The following is a 20,578-nucleotide window of genomic DNA, read 5'->3' as shown; positions in this document are numbered from 1 at the left end:
AAAAGAAAAATTTTTAACAAGTTTCTTAATGTCAAAATAATCAAATCCATTTTAATAATTTAACGAAGTATATATATAATTTAACGAAGATCAGAAATTCTGCACTCGTCGCTAGATTTTTAAAAAGAATACCCTAAATACCAATATTGATTAAAAATGGATCAATACCACCCCAATAAATACAGGATGAGCGTTTTTCAAATGCAACAACTTTTCAGTTTGATGGTAAATATAATTTTCAACATAAATTCAACTTGACTTGAAATAGCTCATTTTCAATACATCTTCAAATTGTTTGCGAATTAAGGGCACCTTATACGGTCGGATAAACCCTGCGACACAACACGTTGCGGCGACAAATCCGATTGTGTAAGGTCGTGTTCGGCTGTCGCGGGGACGTGTTGGCATAAAATCAAAACAACTTTGATTTTTTCTGGTTGGGTGGTACAAATCATTGAGTGTAATACGCTTTACAGATTATCAGTTATTCCGGACGGAATGTCGGTGTTTGTAAAGAATCTTACACCTGCGTGAAGATAGCGACGTCGCTAACTTTCGATAACAGGGTTATCGAAAAAATAACAGGGTGACACAGAGACGACAAAAACTGAATTAATATAAGACGGACAGACAGAATATTTAATGAAATTTATGTATTTCCGTGCTTAAAAACAACGATTTATACACAGAATATGATAGAGAACACCTTTACCTACAATTTGGTGTGCCACATGTGCCTGTTCAATGTTATTTAGCTTTGTTATTATTGGGTACTGGTGGTCAGGACACTATTTCCCACGTGGAGTCCAGGAATGGACTTCGTACACAAAAGTGACAACGGATATTGATAGAGGACATCAATACCTACAATTTGGTATACCACATGTATCTGGGAAACGCCGAGTGTAGAACAAAATTTTCCAGAAACTGTTGGACGCACTGGTGGTCAGGACAGTATTTCCAGCGCTGAGGCCAGGAATGGACTTCGTACACAAAACTGACAACGGAACTTGGTAGAGGACATCAATACCTACAATTTGGTATACCACATGTATCTGGGAAACGCCGAGTGTAGAACAAAATTTTCCAGAAACTGTTGGACGCACTGGTGGTCAGGACTGTATTTCCAGCGCTGAGGCCAGGAATGGACTTCGTACACAAAAGTGACAACGGAACTTGGTAGAGGACATCAATACCTACAATTTGGTATACCACATGTATCTGGGAAACGCCGAGTGTAGAACAAAATTTTTCAGAAACTGTTGGACGCACTGGTGGTCAGGACAGTATTTCCAGCGCTGAGGCCAGGAATGGACTTCGTACACAAAAGTGACAACGGATATTGATAGAGGGCATCAATACCTACAATTTGGTATACCACATGTGTCTGGCAAACGCCGAATGTAGAACAAAATTTTCCAAAAACTGTTGGACGCACTGGTGGTCAGGACAGTATTTCCAGCGCTGAGGGCAGGAATGGACTTCGTACACAAAAGTGACAACGGATATTGATAGAGGGCATCAATACCTACAATTTGGTATACCACATGTATCTGGGAAACGCCGAGTGTAGAACAAAATTTTCCAGAAACTGTTGGACGCACTGGTGGTCAGGACAGTATTTCCAGCGCTGAGGCCAGGAATGGACTTCGTACACAAAAGTGACAACGGGTATTGATAGAGGGCATCAATACCTACAATTCGGTATACCACATGTATCTGGGAAACGCCGAGTGTAGAACAAAATTTTCCAGAAACTGTTGGACGCACTGGTGGTCAGTACAGTATTTCCAGCGCTGAGGCCAGGAATGGACTTCGTACACAAAAGTGACAACGGGTATTGATAGAGGGCATCAATACCTACAATTCGGTATACCACATGTATCTGGGAAACGCCGAGTGTAGAACAAAATTTTCCAGAAACTGTTGGACGCACTGGTGGTCAGTACAGTATTTCCAGCGCTGAGGCCAGGAATGGACTTCGTACACAAAAGTGACAACGGATATTGATAGAGGGCATCAATACCTACAATTTGGTATACCACATGTATCTGGGAAACGCCGAGTGTAGAACAAAATTTTCCAGAAACTGTTGGACGCACTGGTGGTCAGGACAGTATTTCCAGCGCTGAGGCCAGGAATGAACTTCGTACACAAAAGTGACAACGGATATTGGTAGAGGGCATCAATACCTACAATTTGGTATACCACATGTATCTGGGAAACGCCGAGTGTAGAACAAAATTTTCCAGAAACTGTTGGACGCACTGGTGGTCAGTACAGTATTTCCAGCGCTGAGGCCAGGAATGGACTTCGTACACAAAAGTGACAACGGATATTGATAGAGGGCATCAATACCTACAATTTGGTATACCACATGTATCTGGGAAACGCCGAGTGTAGAACAAAATTTTTCAGAAACTGTTGGACGCACTGGTGGTCAGGACAGTATTTCCAGCGCTGAGGCCAGGAATGGACTTCGTACACAAAAGTGACAACGGATATTGATAGAGGGCATCAATACCTACAATTTGGTATACCACATGTGTCTGGCAAACGCCGAATGTAGAACAAAATTTTCCAAAAACTGTTGGACGCACTGGTGGTCAGGACAGTATTTCCAGCGCTGAGGGCAGGAATGGACTTCGTACACAAAAGTGACAACGGATATTGATAGAGGGCATCAATACCTACAATTTGGTATACCACATGTATCTGGGAAACGCCGAGTGTAGAACAAAATTTTCCAGAAACTGTTGGACGCACTGGTGGTCAGGACAGTATTTCCAGCGCTGAGGCCAGGAATGGACTTCGTACACAAAAGTGACAACGGAACTTGATAGAGGACATCAATACCTACAATTTGGTATACCACATGTATCTGGGAAACGCCGAGTGTAGAACAAAATTTTCCAAAAACTTTTGGACGCACTGGTGGTCAGGACAGTATTTCCAGCGCTGAGGCCAGGAATGGACTTCGTACACAAAAGTGACAACGGATATTGATAGAGGGCATCAATACCTACAATTTGGTATACCACATGTATCTGGGAAACGCCGAGTGTAGAACAAAATTTTCCAGAAACTGTTGGACGCACTGGTGGTCAGGACAGTATTTCCAGCGCTGAGGCCAGGAATGGACTTCGTACACAAAAGTGACAACGGATATTGATAGAGGACATCAATACCTACAATTTGGTATACCACATGTATCTGGGAAACGCCGAGTGTAGAACAAAATTTTCCAGAAACTGTTGGACGCACTGGTGGTCAGGACAGTATTTCCAGCGCTGAGGCCAGGAATGGACTTCGTACACAAAACTGACAACGGAACTTGGTAGAGGACATCAATACCTACAATTTGGTATACCACATGTATCTGGGAAACGCCGAGTGTACAACAAAATTTTCCAGAAACTGTTGGACGCACTGGTGGTCAGGACAGTATTTCCAGCGCTGAGGCCAGGAATGAACTTCGTACACAAAAGTGACAACGGATATTGGTAGAGGGCATCAATACCTACAATTTGGTATACCACATGTATCTGGGAAACGCCGAGTGTAGAACAAAATTTTCCAGAAACTGTTGGACGCACTGGTGGTCAGGACACTATTTCAAACGTTAAAGCCAAAAATAAACATTAAACACGAAAAGAAAAACATAACTTAAAATGGGATTTAATAACTTAAATTCTTTCATATGTACAAAGATCATTTATTACATATTTACAATTAATATCATGTTTTTTCTGTTCAATAATTATTGTTATGACATGTCGATCGTGCAAAGGGTGCATATTTAAAGCACGTGTTTCGTAAGTTATCTTGGTAACTCTGCTAAAAGTGTTATAACACATAACAAAATGGCGGACTGGTGTATAACAGATTCCATGGCATATGTGTGTAAGGTAGTTGCACTTAAAGAGCTCATTACACATATTTTTGTTTTCATTAAAAATGTAGATTATTAATTGCACATAAAATAATAAATTGATTTATGGGTAGAATAAACTACATTCATTAAAAATGTAGATTATTAATCACACATAAAATAAATAAATTGATTTATAGGAAGAATAAAATACTTCCTGCGAAAATTGAACAAAATTGTACTTCACATTTTGAGATTTGGACAAAGCGTTGTTAAAACTAGGAAAATTTATTGCCTTGGTGTACTTTATAACTACAACTCAAGAAATTATACTCTCTCATAGAAGAAAAACTGAACCAAATGTAAAGGAAAAACTATTAGCGCCAAATCATTACCATTTTTACCATACAGTAGTTCTTTTTGACAACTTTTGGGAACCGTACTAAAAAATTCTTTTGCTTTAGTTCATATTGAACTTATATGTACGGTCATTGAACTTTATATCCACGTTTGGTTCATAAAATGTTTGATACATACTTAAAAAAAGTAAAAAATCATTGGGCTGTGGAAAATTTCCAAAACATAATAAAATTTAACTACAAACAAATAATTTCTTTGCACTACAAATAAGTTAAAAATAAGTTGTTTTGCTAAAGGCCGGTATGCACCTCTAGCGAAAAATTTCATTCCCATAAGAAATGCATTGCTATTTATGCTAACGAAATTTTCGGTAGCGTTCAATTTCGTAAGCTGGTACGCACCTCTAATGAAAATAACAGGGCTGTCAAAAGCATATTTTGGCAGCAAACATTTAATTTATTACAATCATTGTATGCGTAAAAGTTTTAAAAGGTCTGTAAATAATAAACAATTTATTTGAGGAATATTTGGAACATATATTCACAATTTTTAAAAGCGATTAGCTGGTTTAAAATTTATGTACACATCCCTGTTTTTTTGTTGAAGACTTAAATAAATTTTTGCTACCGAAAATTTCGCTAGAGGTGCATACCGGCCTTAAGACAGCTTAAATTTACAAATAAAAAAATTATTAACAATGTGAACGTAGTATGATTCTACGTTCACATTGTGATTGAAATCTTTCGTTTTCGAGAATTTTGCCTTTCAATACAAAAGTGAGATATCAAATTATATAAACATTCATATCTAGTGTGAACATAGTACAGTAGTACGTCCTCATTGCAATTTTACTTTTTCGAGATTTGCAAATAGCATTTTCATATTAATACTATGTTCACATTATATGTCTACTTACAATGGATTTCAGTTGAAATATCTACGGATTTCAGTAGTTTTGCAATTGGATTTCAACAAAATCCACTGCACTGTCATGCACAATTGGTGATCACATCATGAAGTTTTTAGTTTTGGCAAAATACGAACAAAATGCAATTGATACATTGATTGATTGCAATTGATACATAGGCATTGTACTTTACATCTGATGTGATCACCAATTGTGTATGACAGTGCAGTGGATTTTGTCGAAATCCAATTGCAAAACTACTGAAATCCGTAGATATTTCAACTGAAATCCATTGTAAGTAGACATATAATGTGAACATAGTATTAATATGAAAATGCTATTTGCAAATCTCGAAAAAGTAAAATTGCAATGAGGACGTACTACTGTACTATGTTCACACTAGATATGAATGTTTATATAATTTGATATCTCACTTTTGTATTGAAAGGCAAAATTCTCGAAAACGAAAGATTTCAATCACAATGTGAACGTAGAATCATACTACGTTCACATTGTTAATAATTTTTTTATTTGTAAATTTAAGCTGTCTTAGCAAAACAACATATTTTTAACTTATTTGTAGTGCAAAGAAATTATTTGTTTGTAGTTAAATTTTATTATGTTTTGGAAATTTTCCACAGCCCAATGATTTTTTACTTTTTTTAAGTATGTATCAAACATTTTATGAACCAAACGTGGATATAAAGTTCAATGACCGTACATATAAGTTCAATATGAACTAAAGCAAAAGAATTTTTTAGTACGGTTCCCAAAAGTTGTCAAAAAGAACTACTGTATGGTAAAAATGGTAATGATTTGGCGCTAATAGTTTTTCCTTTACATTTGGTTCAGTTTTTCTTCTATGAGAGAGTATAATTTCTTGAGTTGTAGTTATAAAGTACACCAAGGCAATAAATTTTCCTAGTTTTAACAACGCTTTGTCCAAATCTCAAAATGTGAAGTACAATTTTGTTCAATTTTCGCAGGAAGTATTTTATTCTTCCTATAAATCAATTTATTTATTTTATGTGTGATTAATAATCTACATTTTTAATGAATGTAGTTTATTCTACCCATAAATCAATTTATTATTTTATGTGCAATTAATAATCTACATTTTTAATGAAAACAAAAATATGTGTAATGAGCTCTTTAAGTGCAACTACCTTACACACATATGCCATGGAATCTGTTATACACCAGTCCGCCATTTTGTTATGTGTTATAACACTTTTAGCAGAGTTACCAAGATAACTTACGAAACACGTGCTTTAAATATGCACCCTTTGCACGATCGACATGTCATAACAATAATTATTGAACAGAAAAAACATGATATTAATTGTAAATATGTAATAAATGATCTTTGTACATATGAAAGAATTTAAGTTATTAAATCCCATTTTAAGTTATGTTTTTCTTTTCGTGTTTAATGTTTATTTTTGGCTTTAACGTTTGAAATAGTGTCCTGACCACCAGTGCGTCCAACAGTTTCTGGAAAATTTTGTTCTACACTCGGCGTTTCCCAGATACATGTGGTATACCAAATTGTAGGTATTGATGCCCTCTACCAATATCCGTTGTCACTTTTGTGTACGAAGTTCATTCCTGGCCTCAGCGCTGGAAATACTGTCCTGACCACCAGTGCGTCCAACAGTTTCTGGAAAATTTTGTTCTACACTCGGCGTTTCCCAGATACATGTGGTATACCAAATTGTAGGTATTGATGCCCTCTATCAATATCCGTTGTCACTTTTGTGTACGAAGTCCATTCCTGGCCTCAGCGCTGGAAATACTGTACTGACCACCAGTGCGTCCAACAGTTTCTGGAAAATTTTGTTCTACACTCGGCGTTTCCCAGATACATGTGGTATACCGAATTGTAGGTATTGATGCCCTCTATCAATACCCGTTGTCACTTTTGTGTACGAAGTCCATTCCTGGCCTCAGCGCTGGAAATACTGTACTGACCACCAGTGCGTCCAACAGTTTCTGGAAAATTTTGTTCTACACTCGGCGTTTCCCAGATACATGTGGTATACCGAATTGTAGGTATTGATGCCCTCTATCAATACCCGTTGTCACTTTTGTGTACGAAGTCCATTCCTGGCCTCAGCGCTGGAAATACTGTCCTGACCACCAGTGCGTCCTACAGTTTCTGGAAAATTTTGTTCTACACTCGGCGTTTCCCAGATACATGTGGTATACCGAATTGTAGGTATTGATGCCCTCTATCAATACCCGTTGTCACTTTTGTGTACGAAGTCCATTCCTGGCCTCAGCGCTGGAAATACTGTACTGACCACCAGTGCGTCCAACAGTTTCTGGAAAATTTTGTTCTACACTCGGCGTTTCCCAGATACATGTGGTATACCGAATTGTAGGTATTGATGCCCTTTATCAATATCCGTTGTCACTTTTGTGTACGAAGTCCATTCCTGGCCTCAGCGCTGGAAATACTGTCCTGACCACCAGTGCGTCCAACAGTTTCTGGAAAATTTTGTTCTACACTCGGCGTTTCCCAGATACGTGTGGTATACCGAATTGTAGGTATTGATGCCCTCTATCAAGTTCCGTTGTCATTTTTGTGTACGAAGTCCATTCCTGGCCTCAACGCTGGAAATACTGTCCTGACCACCAGTGCGTCCTACAGTTTCTGGAAAATTTTGTTCTACACTCGGCGTTTCCCAGATACATGTGGTATACCGAATTGTAGGTATTGATGCCCTCTATCAATATCCGTTGTCACTTTTGTGTACGAAGTCCATTCCTGGCCTCAGCGCTGGAAATACTGTCCTGACCACCAGTGCGTCCAACAGTTTCTGGAAAATGTTGTTCTACACTCGGCGTTTCCCAGATACATGTGGTATACCAAATTGTAGGTATTGATGTCCTCTACCAAGTTCCGTTGTCACTTTTGTGTACGAAGTCCATTCCTGGCCTCAGCGCTGGAAATACTGTCCTGACCACCAGTGCGTCCAACAGTTTCTGGAAAATTTTGTTCTACACTCGGCGTTTCCCAGATACATGTGGTATACCAAATTGTAGGTATTGATGCCCTCTATCAATATCCGTTGTCACTTTTGTGTACGAAGTTCATTCCTGGCCTCAGCGCTGGAAATACTGTCCTGACCACCAGTGCGTCCAACAGTTTCTGGAAAATTTTGTTCTACACTCGGCGTTTCCCAGATACATGTGGTATACCAAATTGTAGGTATGGATGCCCTCTATCAATATCCGTTGTCACTTTTGTGTACGAAGTCCATTCCTGGACTCCACACGGGAAATAGTGTCCTGACCACCAGTACCCAATAATAACCAAGCTAAATAACATTGAACAGGCACATGTGGCACACCAAATTGTAGGTAAAGGTGTTCTCTACCATATTCTGTGTATAAATCGTTGTTTTCAAGCACGGAAATACATAAATTTCATTAAATATTCTGTCTGTCCGTCTTATATTAATTCAGTTTTTGTCGTCTCTGTGTCGCCCTGTTATTTTTTCGATAACCCTGTTATCGAAAGTTAGCGACGTCGCTATCTTCACGCAGGTGAATCTTACAGTGTGTCGAATCGATACGACTTGTCGGCGATGTCTTAATAATCGGTAAATGTGTTATCGATCCCATAAACATGCAGCAGTATCGATTATGCCTTCGGACTTAACTTATAATGTGCACAATATATGGGATATGTTCGACACGAGCACTGTCGTCCGGAATAACTGATAGTCTCTAAAACGCATAAGGGGATGTTCGACAAACATTATCAAAGACAAATTTATTTTTACATTAAAAACAGGCATTTCTGCAATTAAATTAATGATGGATCGCCAATTCTGGTTGAAAATTAAAGAAATACATAAATCTAAACCAGTATTGTGGCAAAAACGTGGAAAAATTCCACTTCTAATCAATGGGAAACCAGGCGACAAGTATTTTAAATTCATCAAGTAATTTGTAATATATTAAATGTGGATTCCCAATAAACACAAACGTTTGAAAAATGCTAAATTTCAACAATTTTTCAAACATTTTTTCAAAGGATTAGGGTCAAATTCAAAATTAACATCGTTGCAAATACTTTTCAACCTAAATTTGTATGAATGATATCCCCACTTCAAATTGAAACTCAAAGCCAAAATTCTATGAATTTTGTATACTTTATTAATTTTCATCAAAATAAAATATATAATAATACACTACACTACATTACCAATTGATAAATAATAATCTTATTAAACTTATCAACAAATAAGAACAAAAAAAAAAAAAAAACAAAAAACAAAACTTTAAATATCTTGAACATTAGTAGTAAACACTTTTGCATTGATAATTCGATTTCCTTCCTTTTGGTTCCTTCCTTTTATTAACATGCGGGCAATTTGAAATTAGGAACGTACTGGACCGCGTGTTAGAATTGATTTCCAGCAGAAGGGATTCACAAAATATCCATTTTAAACTAATAATAGCATATGAATTAAACTGACGATGTGATGCACATTTTCATCCAGAAGTTGTTGATTTCAACAATTTGTTGTTTTTAAAAATTTTAATTGGTTGCACTTGTAATGTTTCTGGAAACTTTTTCTTGTCGATAAGCCACTCATTTTTCATTGGTCAGCTTCTTAATGTTTGCAAGAATGTAGCATCCAAAGATTTTGGGTTTCTGCAAAGAGATTTAAATTTAGTGACTTCTCTAAAGTGTTGATTTAATTTTTCATATTGACGTACCAATTATTATAAACTATTTGAAGCAGTTCCAGTTAATTGTCCACAATTTTTTCATCGGCCAGCTTTTTAATGTTTTCAAGAACGTAGAATCCATAATTTCAGTTTTCTGCAAAGAGATATACATTTCGTGACTTCCTTAAAGTTTTATTTCATTTTTTATTTTCACTTACCTATTTTTATAAACTATTTGGTTATTTGTCTAAAATTTTCCATTTTTTTTTATTTCTTGCAATTGACCACGAACTTCGTTGCACAAATAAGTATTGAAAACCACATGGTTATTGCGTTGCATTTTAGGGTAGTGTTTTGTCAAAGTTTTCTCATATTATCTTCAACACATTTTCAAAGATTTCGTCAACATTTTGGCAAATTGGAAGTAATTCGCAAACAATTTGAAGATGTATTGAAGATGAGCTATTTCAAGTCAAGTTGAATTTATGTTGAAAATTATATTTACCCTCAAACTGAAAAGTTGTTTCATTTGAAAAACGCTCATCCTGTGTTTATTGGGTTACTTCAGGAATCATTGTTTTGACACATATACCAGGATTTTTTTTATTATTTTCTTCCATTTTTTCAGTAAAAAATGGTTTCACCCATAAATCTTCGTACAACTTCATTGTTTGTTCATGCTTCTTCTTATTTTTTCATGTTGTCATCACATTTGTTCGTGCAGTGTAAGGGCAAAACTTGAACGAACACACAACAAATAGACGAACCTCTGTCGGAGTGTTTATCCGACCGTCTAAGGTCCGCTTAAGTCTCAAATAAAACATACTTACTTACTTAAGGTAGGTACTATGTTCGGTTTCCGAAGCGAAATCCCATACAAAACCAAAAATGCGAAAAAGTACCGAAATATTTTTTCATTTATGGTACTTTGTTTTTTTCGAGTTGAAAAACTGACATAAAGTGCATAGTCCCTAATTAGGTCGGCTTTAAATCCTTCCATATGTTGAGATTAGTTAGTTTCAAAACATGGCGCCATTTGTAACGTGAATTAAGAAATAATTGATTTATTCAAATGATTTGTGTTAAATTAGAATACAAAAGTGGTTCGCGTTGTTATTTAAAAATGCAATTCGATTGACGAAATAAAAATAACGGAGTGCTATATGTATATAACATATATAACAGCATCTGGTTCTGTAGCCGTTTCTGCCACAGTAGCATCTGCCCTCACATCCCTGACTACATCAGCTACAGTGAACAACTCCAACATAGCACCCTCAACACCTGCCACGACCACAGTGGCTGTGACCGCAAATATTGTATTGCAACAACCAAATACAACGGCCGCCCAAGTAGTGAGTGGTCCCATTGGGGTGGCAGCAAATACTCCAACATTAGTCACTATTACTAATTCTTCAAATGCAATATCGACTGTTGCTGCCGTTAGTAATACAAATGCAATACTAATGCAATGGTGGTTTCACAATCATCCACAATAGTATCACCAGCAGCTGGATCGAATGTTGTTGTTCCCACCACTACAATGGCTTTAGCAGGAGCTACCGTGGGACTTAAGTCTGGTCCAGATATTACAATGACATTGAACCGTATAAATACGGCAGAGAATGAAGTTGATGTGGAGGAATGTTTACCAGGTGATGTTGTTAAATTGGATTTTGCTGGCGAAGAAGTGGCTGGGTGAAATTTTACCCCTAAGGAATGTCTTCTAGGAGTTTCCAATCGGCGACCGATGCCCGTTGGAAACTCCGCCTATTACAACAGTACCATCATCGCTTCAGCCATCAGCAACAATAGCATTCCATCAGCGTCATATTGTAGAGATACAACCAGGCCACCATTTATCATCATCCCCTGCTAATTTAGAATTGACTAATGTTATGCAACATAATGTTTGCACAGAACACGAAGAAGTAGAAGAAGTTAATTGTCATAATACTGCAGATGTAATCGATGAAGATTTCTTTTTTAAAATATGCTTAAAAACGATTTCGTCTTATCTCTGTAAACTCAGTGCTTCTACATTCAACACCCATTTTTTACAAAGAAATGAATTGTATTTTTTTTTTTTATTATTTTACCGCTCCTCGTAATTGCTCCCTTTTCTATTTGTTAAGCGAGCTCGTTTTTTGTGTGTAAGAGGCGTAAATGAATGAGAACTGAACAAAAGAAATGTTAATGCAATTTTAATTTTTAATGGAAACAACATGAGAAATGATAATTAAAAATTTTTAAATATAACAATATTAATGAAAGAAAGCTGATAATCCAGAAAAGAAAACATTGTGTTCTAGGGTCTTTAATTAGTGTATAAATGTACAAATTAATAAAAAATCATAATAAAATTATAATCGAACTTGTCTTATTTTTATATACCGGGGTATAGGTAATTGGGTGGTCTTATACGTTTTATACTTTTTAATATAAAATTAGTAAATTTTTCTGAACAAAGTTATATCCAAAATAAATGTTTATAGCAAATAATTAAATAATTTTTATTTAAATAGCACAATAATTTTCTTGTATTCATCATTTGTCCAAAATGATTGCGATATACTGGAATGAAACGATAGCGGCATTCTTGCATTTTATCAATTCAAAACACTGGTTGAATTTCATAACGTGACTGAAATAGTTATTGGAACTTATACATTGGGAGAGTATAACATCCTTCAGTAAACCAGCCAATTGCTTCTCAATGTATTAATTTCAGTCAACGAAGAATCTGGTATAGAACACTAACATCCCTTTGTGACGAAATATAAGCCGGGAACAGTGACTTTGGCTTAGGAACTACCCTTGAACTTGAGTTATGGGCTTAAGTTGGTTGTTCCCCACGATGTAACAACATTGGCAAATGAAATGGCGTTATTATCCTTTGTGGGAACTGTGGTGGTGACCACTGGAGTTGAAATTGCTAGTGAGGCGGCAACAGCATGTGCATAAGTACACTCTTGTCCACTGTTAATGCAATGCGATTATGTAGATATTGTGGACACCAACGAATTAAGTTTGTTGCTGAACGAATTATGAACCCATTGCTGCGGATGATGTAAAAGATTGCATAACACCGGAATTATATGTTTTTTTGATGTGCGTTACAATTTGACGGTATCCATTTGGAAAAGCTGAAGAAGACAATGTACCACATGTTGTAAAAGCTGTTGCAGAATGTGGTAAGACACCAGGAGTAGAGCGGCTGGAGCTTTATTCTTAACAATTATTAGTGTCCAGTGCTGTATGAGATTTTTTTGCAAAACAATCCAAAAACTGGTAGAAAAACACTTTTCAAAACAATTATCATGAATGCGTGTATGTAAACAATCAGCTGCTGCGTATGTATAAGTAAAAATAGTATGACATTTGGCGATGTTGTCAATTAAATTGCGGAGAAATAAACGCGGAATAGCTCCAAAATAGCTGTTTTCTTCGTTCGAAATGTATTGTCAACACTCTCATTTTTCAACGCGAAAGAATGGTTAAGTGAATTTTTTTTCGTGCCAACAAACATAGTACCCACCTTTACTTACAATTTTCGATGCGAGTCAAATTAAAAATTAACATCGTTGCAAATACTTTTCAACCAAAATTTGTATGAATGATATCCCCAATTCAAATTGAAAGTCAAAGCCAAAATTCTATGAATTTTGTATAATTTATTAAAGTCAAAATAAAATATATAATAATACACTACACTACCATACCAATTAAAAAATAATAACCTTATTAAACATCTTAACAAATAAGAATAAAACAACAAAACTTTAAATAGCTTAAACATTTTTTGTAAACACTTTTACATTGATAATTCGATTTCCTTCCTGTTGGTGTCATAAAACAGCATTAACCCTCGGACAGACCTTTTTCAATTCTAATTGTAATTAAAATACATTTATAATATAGCTAGAGACTTGAAACTTCAGGTACCCTCCTAAAATTTTATTACCTATCGCATATTTTCCATATAAATACATTAAAATACATAGTGGGTCTGGCCAGGCCTCATGTGTTACGAATGTGACTATCGAAACATGTGTATGACGGAGGGTTACATTTTATTAATATGCGGGCAATTTTAAATTAGAACGTGCTGGACCGCGTGTTAGAATCGATTTCCAGCAAAAGGAATTCACATAATATCCATTTAAAACTAATAATAGGATGTAAATTAAACTGACGATGTGATGTACATTTTCATCCAGAGGATGATGAAATTGGATAATATCAAGTTTTTAACAATTTTAATTGGTTGCACTTTGAAATGTTTCGGGGAACTTTTTCTTGTCGATAAGCCATTCATTTTTCATCGGTCAGCTTCTTAATGTTTGCAAGAATGTAGCATCCAAAGATTTTAGTTTTCTGCAGAGATTTAAATTTAGTGACTTCTCTAAAGTGTTTATTTAAGTTTCCATATTGACGTACCAATTATTATAAACTATTGGAAGCAGTTCCAATTAATTGTCCACCATTTTTTCATCGGTCAGCTTTTTAATGTTTTCGAAAACGTAGAATCCATAATTCTAGTTTTCTGCAAACAGATATACATTTAGTGACTTTCTTAAAGTTTTATTTCATTTAGTATTTTCACTTACCTATTTTTATAAACTATTTGGTTATTTGCCTAAAATTTTCCTATTTTTTATATCTTCCAATTGACCACGAACTTCGTCGCACAAAGAAGTATTAAAAACCACATGGTTTTTTCGTTGCATTTTAGGGTAGTGTTTTGTCAAAGTTTTCTCATATTATCTTCAAAATCTTTTCAAAGATTTCGTCAACATTTTGGCAAATTGGAAGTAATTCGCAAACAATTTGAAGATGTATTGAAGATGAGCTATTTCAAGTCAAGTTGAATTTATGTTGAAAATTATATTTACCATCAAACTGAAAAACGCTCATCCTGTGTTTGTTGGGATGCAGTTTTTGTCGGCGCTTCTCTCAAATATCATTCAGTTTGCGTCGGCGTCACCCGGTTCAGTTCTCTGCCGGCTTTACGAAACGTAAGGAAAATACTTTGTAATTACAAATGTTCTTTTATATAAAACTTTTCATTCTATTAAATTTTTTGGCAGACAATTTGAAATTATAACTGCCAATGCCTTTATAAAGAATTTATCAAAACAGCGCTTCGACCGCAACGTCGGTAATACCAAAGCTGCAGGCATTGTGCGACATCTATACGGTTGACATTTGTTGTTTTTGTAGAAGAGCGCTTTTCGTCCTCTTGTATTTTAATTCTCTCTGCTCTCACTTAAATTGAAGTTGTCAGATCCTTAATGAAGATATCGAAACTGTTCCAGCCTAAATATTAATACCAACATGCTTTACAAAAATTATGTAAATCAGCCAAACCTGTACAATGCGGAAGAATATTTTACGCAATAGAAACATATCATAAACGGAAGGTCAACTCTTTTGGTCTAAAGTCGGCAAAATAATTTTTTATATAGTAACTTTTGATTTTCTCTATGAAAAAATTTAAACACGATATTTCTAAATAAATGTAGATCTTTGTATTAGTATTGATCTCTGAAAAATTTTCTACAGAATTTTAACATTATCTAATTTTAGTCCCAAAATCTTTATTATACAAATTAATTTTCAAGAAATTTGATTAAATTCTTCTGAACTTTTATGTTTTACTTAAATTTAGTGTTCATGCCCTGCCAACATTTTTTGAATTTGGGGGCGCTTCTGAGAATCCCCACTACGTCGAAAACAGGCGTATACGATATCCAAAACTCCTCGGAAAAGCGCCGTCACTATTGAGAGGTTGTACTACGCCAAGTTACTACAAAAAAGTATCGCATGAGTGTAATTATTAGGTGCCTTTTTTAATAAATTTAGAACGACGCCAATAAGAGCCCCTTCAAACAATCAGAAAAAGTGCATTTTAAGATAGTTGTAAAAGAATCATTGTGGTCAAGTAAAACACGATTGTTTAGATGATTATTAATTTTATTAAACGTTTATAAATTCTCGTAAATATAACATTTATACGACTATCACATCACATTTAACATATTTTTATGCATTAATAAAAGATTGATGTTGAGTTACAACCCTGCCAGCATTTCAAAGTTCCATTTCAACCTCATCGTTACCACAGACTCGTAAATGTCACTTCAACCATCATGAAAAGGTACATCAAAAAGTACATGCAAGTAATTTGTGAAACGCCAAGCGCAACCAGCTTGTTATATTTTAATTAAATAAAAACGAAAATAAAGTTCTGAAAACATAGATTATACGCTTAAAATTGTGAAAGGTATATTGGTGAACAATTTGGTAATTTTCCAAATGGAATAAAGTGATTGTTTTTCAGATATTTTACAGACACGCTGCCTCCATGGAATAAAAACACTGGTTGATAGACGCAGCAACATGTAACTCGCTACTTGTAACTCAACATCATCATTAATGCGAAAAATTATGTTAAATGTAATGTGATAGTGGTATAAATGTTATATTTTTAAGAATTTGTAAATGTTTAATCAAATTAATAAATATCTAAACAAACGTGTTTTACTCGACCACAATGATTCTTTTACAACTATCTTAAAATGCACTTTTTCTGATTGTTTGGAGGGTCCCTTATTGGCGTCGTTCTAAATTGATCTATAAAGGCACCGAATAATTGCACTCATGCGAAACATTTTTGTAGTAACTTGGCGTGGTACAACTTCTCAATAGTGACGGCGCTTTTCCGACGAGTTTTTGATGTCGTATATGATTGTTTTCGACGTAGTGGGGATTCTCAAAAGAGTCCCCAAATTCAAAAAATGTTGGCAGGGAAGTTGCAAGTTACATCCCTGCCAACATTTTTTGAATTTGGGGGCACTTCAGAGAATCCCCACTACGTCGAAAACAGTCGTATACGATATCCAAAACTCCTCGGAAAAGCGCCGTCACTATTGAGAAGTTGTACCACGCCAAGTTACTACAAAAAAGTATCGCATGAGTGCAATTATTAGGAGCCCTTCTGGATACATTTAGAAGGACGCCAATAAGAGCCCCTTCAAACAATCAGACAAAGTGCATTTTAAGATAGTTGTAAAAGAATCATTGTGGTCAAGTAAAACACGATTGTTTAGATGTTTATTAATTTTATGAAACATTTATAAATTCTCATAAATATAACATTTATATGGCTATCACATCACATTTAACACATTTTTATGCATTAATAAGAGATTGATGTTGAGTTACAAGTTGTAAGTTATATGTTGTAGCGTCCCTGCCAGCATTTCAAAGTTCCATTTCATCTTCATCGCTACCACAGACTCGTAAATGTCACTACAACCATCCTACTGTGATGGGGGGCAGCATATCATAAAGTACAAAATGTACTTCATACATGTATTTTGCCATCTGTCACAGCCCGGAGGCTACTGCCATCTGGAGGGAGGAACCGAGTTGCCGTACGCTGGTTGCTGATCGGTGTTGCCGGCTTTTGGCTCAGTCTATGGGGCGCGGTTCATTGGCAACTCAGTCCTCTGGCAGCTGACAAAAAAAATAAAACATTCAACCAGCTTTGGAGGACAGCACAAAGACCAACAAGTACGTATCACAAAAATTAACATCCACCCAACTTACCACCCATATTGGCTTGCTGGCATGCCGGATTTCCAAGGCATGCCATGGCCTGACCCTCCCCAACCATGGTGTCCCCTTGGCCCATCAACTCGGGACACCCCAAATGTTACTCACCTGTTCTTCAAATCACCTTTTACCTTTTCCTTTTAAAACCTACTATTCCTCCATCTTTAAATTAATTTCCAAAAGCCAATATTTCAATTCATGACGTTATAAAAGCTTGTGGTTTTATTTAAACTAATTCTAACAATATTCAAATTAAAACAAAATCCAAAAACAAAATATATAAAAAATCTATTACTAATTATTGTTTTTTTTTTATATTCCAGAAAAAAATGATGAAACCGTATTCCTCCTTTTCGTTTCCTGTCTTTTCCGTCCGTCCGTCAAGGTAAAGTAAGTATAGTGTAACGTCAAGTAATTTTCTGTCAATAAAAATTTGTATTTTTCTTCTTTTCAGATGTAGTTTTTGTTTACAAGGAATCACTGTCCGGCCTAGAGTCTTATGGGGAACACATTAGACATATATATGGGGGACACACTCTCTTTGTCCACGCAGTTTAAAATAGAGTCCCAGGGTGAGCTCAGCCTAACACTATTGTCCAAATCTGACACTATTTACAAAACCCAAATGTTAATGACTATCCCCTTAATACCCTACAGCAAACTAGTGAAAAAGTGCCACTACACTTATTAATATTTAAACTATTTTTATTTACAGAAGCGAAAAAGTCTCAGTCTGTCCGTCCGTCAACGTCCAAGTATTGTCCAAGTATTGTAAGACTACGAAAACGAAAGTAGCACGATACCTGGGCGCTGTAGGATGACCAGCGCAACGCAATTACACCCAACTGAAGATGATGACAACGATGAATTGATACCAACACCTAGCAATGGATGGAAATGGGTCATCAGGGTCATAGGAATCCTGTCTGCCGGGAATGCTTGGGGCCGCAAATGTAGTGTCGAATGGATGTGGACGTTCGGTGAGTATAGCAATGGTTTAGATTGATGGTTTTCCTTTTTATTTAAAAAGTCTTTCTTTCTTTTTTTTCAGGTTGTCTTTTTTTATATTTTACAATTTATTTCTTTTTACTATAGTCTATTTGCCTTTTCCTTTTATTAAAGTTCTCCTTCTTCTTGTTTCCTTTCGTTACAGGTTACTCATAATTTAGCATTTAAGATTAGCTTTTAAGTTTGTTCACTTTTCTTTTAATTTTTAAATTGTATTGTGCTTTTCTTTTAGCTTTTAAGTTTAGTTTTAAGTCTATTTTAACTTTTCTTTTTCAATGTATAAGTTTAGCATTAGGTCTATTTCACAGTAGCATCGAATCTTGCCAATATTTAGCACAATAAACAGTTTCATTTGCCAATAAAAAAGATAAACATTTGTTTATATTTGTTTCGATTGTCCTGTTGTGTTTTTATTTAAACGACTTTTGGGAACATTAGGCAAACTTTCACAACTTCAAAAAAACAATAACCGCACTTTCTTCAACCATCAACCTCACTCGCTCGCGTCCAAAACCAGAATCATCTGACGCTTCAATCATCAAAACCTCCATTATTGACGCTCCATTCGCCATCATCCCAAGCTTTCCCAGCCATTTTTCTTCCCAATTTCCACAACACCATTGAAACCAATCATCTGCCTGTCATAACTGCACAGAGAATTTATACTGTCATCTATCCTCTCTCCCTCTGCCTATTTCCTCATGCAACCGGTAGATGGCGCTGGCCTCCATAGTATTACCAATCAAACTAGTGTGCGCACATGACACATCACTACTTTTACAAAAGCCATTTTATTTTTTGTGAAACGCCAAGCGCAACCAGCTTGTTATATTTTATTTAAATAAAAACGAAAATAAAGTTCTGAAAACATAGATTTTACGCTTAAAATTGTGAAAGGTATATTGGTGAACAATTTTTGATTTTCCAAATGGAATAAAGTGATTGTTTTTCAAATATTTTACAGACACGCTGCCTCCATCGAATAAAAACACTGGCTGATAGACGCTGCAACATGTAACTCGCTACTTGTAACTCTACATCATCATTAATGCAAAAAATTATGTTAAATGTGATGTGATAGTGGTATAAATGTTATATTTTTAAGAATTTGTAAATGATTAATCAAATTAATAAATATCTAAACAAACGTGTTTTACTCGACCACAATGATTCTTTTACCACTATCTTAAAATGTGCTTTTTCTGATTGTTTGGAGGGTCTCTTATTGGCGTCGTTCTAAATTGATCTATAAAGGCACCTAATAATTGCACTCATGCGAAACCTTTTTGTAGTAACTTGGCGTGGTACAACTTCTCAATAGTGACGGCGCTTTTCCGACGAGTTTTTGATATCGTATATGATTGTTTTCGACGTACTGGGGATTCTCAGAAGCGCCCCCAAATTCAAAAAATGTTGGCAGGGGTCTATCAGCCAGTACTTTTATTCCCAATGGAGGCAGCGTGTCTGGAAAAATATTTGAAAAACTAACACTTTATTCCATTTAGAATGTCAAAAATTGTTCACCAACATACTTTTCACAATTTTAAGCGTAATAACTATGTTTTCAGCACTTTATTTTCGTTTTCATTGAAATAAATTATAATAAGCCAGTTGCGCTTGGTGTTTCACAAAATATAAAATGGCTCTTGTAACAATAGTGATGGCAAAATACTTTCATGTGAATAGTGATGGCAAAATACTATCACAGTTGGCGATTGTTGCAGTGTCACTTACGAGTCTATGGTAGCGATGAGGATGAAATGGAATATTGAAATGCTGGCAGGGATGTTGTAGCGTCTATCAGCCAGTGCTTTTATTCCCAATGGAGGCAACGTGTCTGGAAAAATATTTGAAAAATTATCACTTTATTCCATTTGGAAAGTCAAAAATTGTTCACCAATATACCTTTCACAATTTTAAGCGAAATAACTATGTTTTTAGCACTTCATTGTCATTTTTATTTAAATAAATTATAAGAAGCTAGTTGTGCATGGTGTTTCACAAAATATAAAATGGCTCTTGTAACAATAATGATGGCAAAATACTTCCATGTACATTTTGTACTTTTTGATATATTTACCCATCACAGTTGGCGATAGTTGCAGTGTCACTTACGAGTCTGTGAT

The 20,578-nt window shown here is 35.5% G+C and overlaps 4 long non-coding RNA genes across 4 annotated transcripts; 2 read left to right on the top strand and 2 right to left on the bottom strand.

Annotated features, from left to right (window-relative positions):
- Nucleotides 1-9,282: 9,282 nt before the first annotated feature.
- On the bottom strand, nucleotides 9,283-10,148 carry LOC142236856 (uncharacterized). The gene is made up of 3 exons (XR_012722233.1): nucleotides 10,043-10,148; nucleotides 9,873-9,978; nucleotides 9,283-9,807 (listed from the first exon to the last, which is right to left on the bottom strand). It is a non-coding gene; the product is annotated as an uncharacterized LOC142236856 (long non-coding RNA).
- Nucleotides 10,149-13,478: 3,330 nt separating this feature from the next.
- Nucleotides 13,479-15,056, bottom strand: LOC142234731 (uncharacterized). The gene is made up of 3 exons (XR_012721698.1): nucleotides 14,435-15,056; nucleotides 14,265-14,370; nucleotides 13,479-14,201 (listed from the first exon to the last, which is right to left on the bottom strand). It is a non-coding gene; the product is annotated as an uncharacterized LOC142234731 (long non-coding RNA).
- An 801-nt stretch (nucleotides 15,057-15,857) lies between these two features.
- LOC142236686 (uncharacterized) lies at nucleotides 15,858-16,381 on the top strand. The gene is made up of 2 exons (XR_012722157.1): nucleotides 15,858-16,110; nucleotides 16,168-16,381. It is a non-coding gene; the product is annotated as an uncharacterized LOC142236686 (long non-coding RNA).
- Nucleotides 16,382-19,171: 2,790 nt separating this feature from the next.
- On the top strand, nucleotides 19,172-19,613 carry LOC142235109 (uncharacterized). The gene is made up of 2 exons (XR_012721800.1): nucleotides 19,172-19,349; nucleotides 19,417-19,613. It is a non-coding gene; the product is annotated as an uncharacterized LOC142235109 (long non-coding RNA).
- The last annotated feature ends 965 nt before the right edge of the window (nucleotides 19,614-20,578 follow it).

The sequence above is a fragment of the Haematobia irritans genome, chromosome 4 (assembly GCF_050003625.1).
Source record: "Haematobia irritans isolate KBUSLIRL chromosome 4, ASM5000362v1, whole genome shotgun sequence".
In the NCBI taxonomy this organism is placed as follows: domain Eukaryota; kingdom Metazoa; phylum Arthropoda; class Insecta; order Diptera; family Muscidae; genus Haematobia; species Haematobia irritans.
The sequence above is the reverse complement of the archived record's forward strand: the minus strand, read 5'-3'. Positions and strand labels throughout refer to the sequence as shown.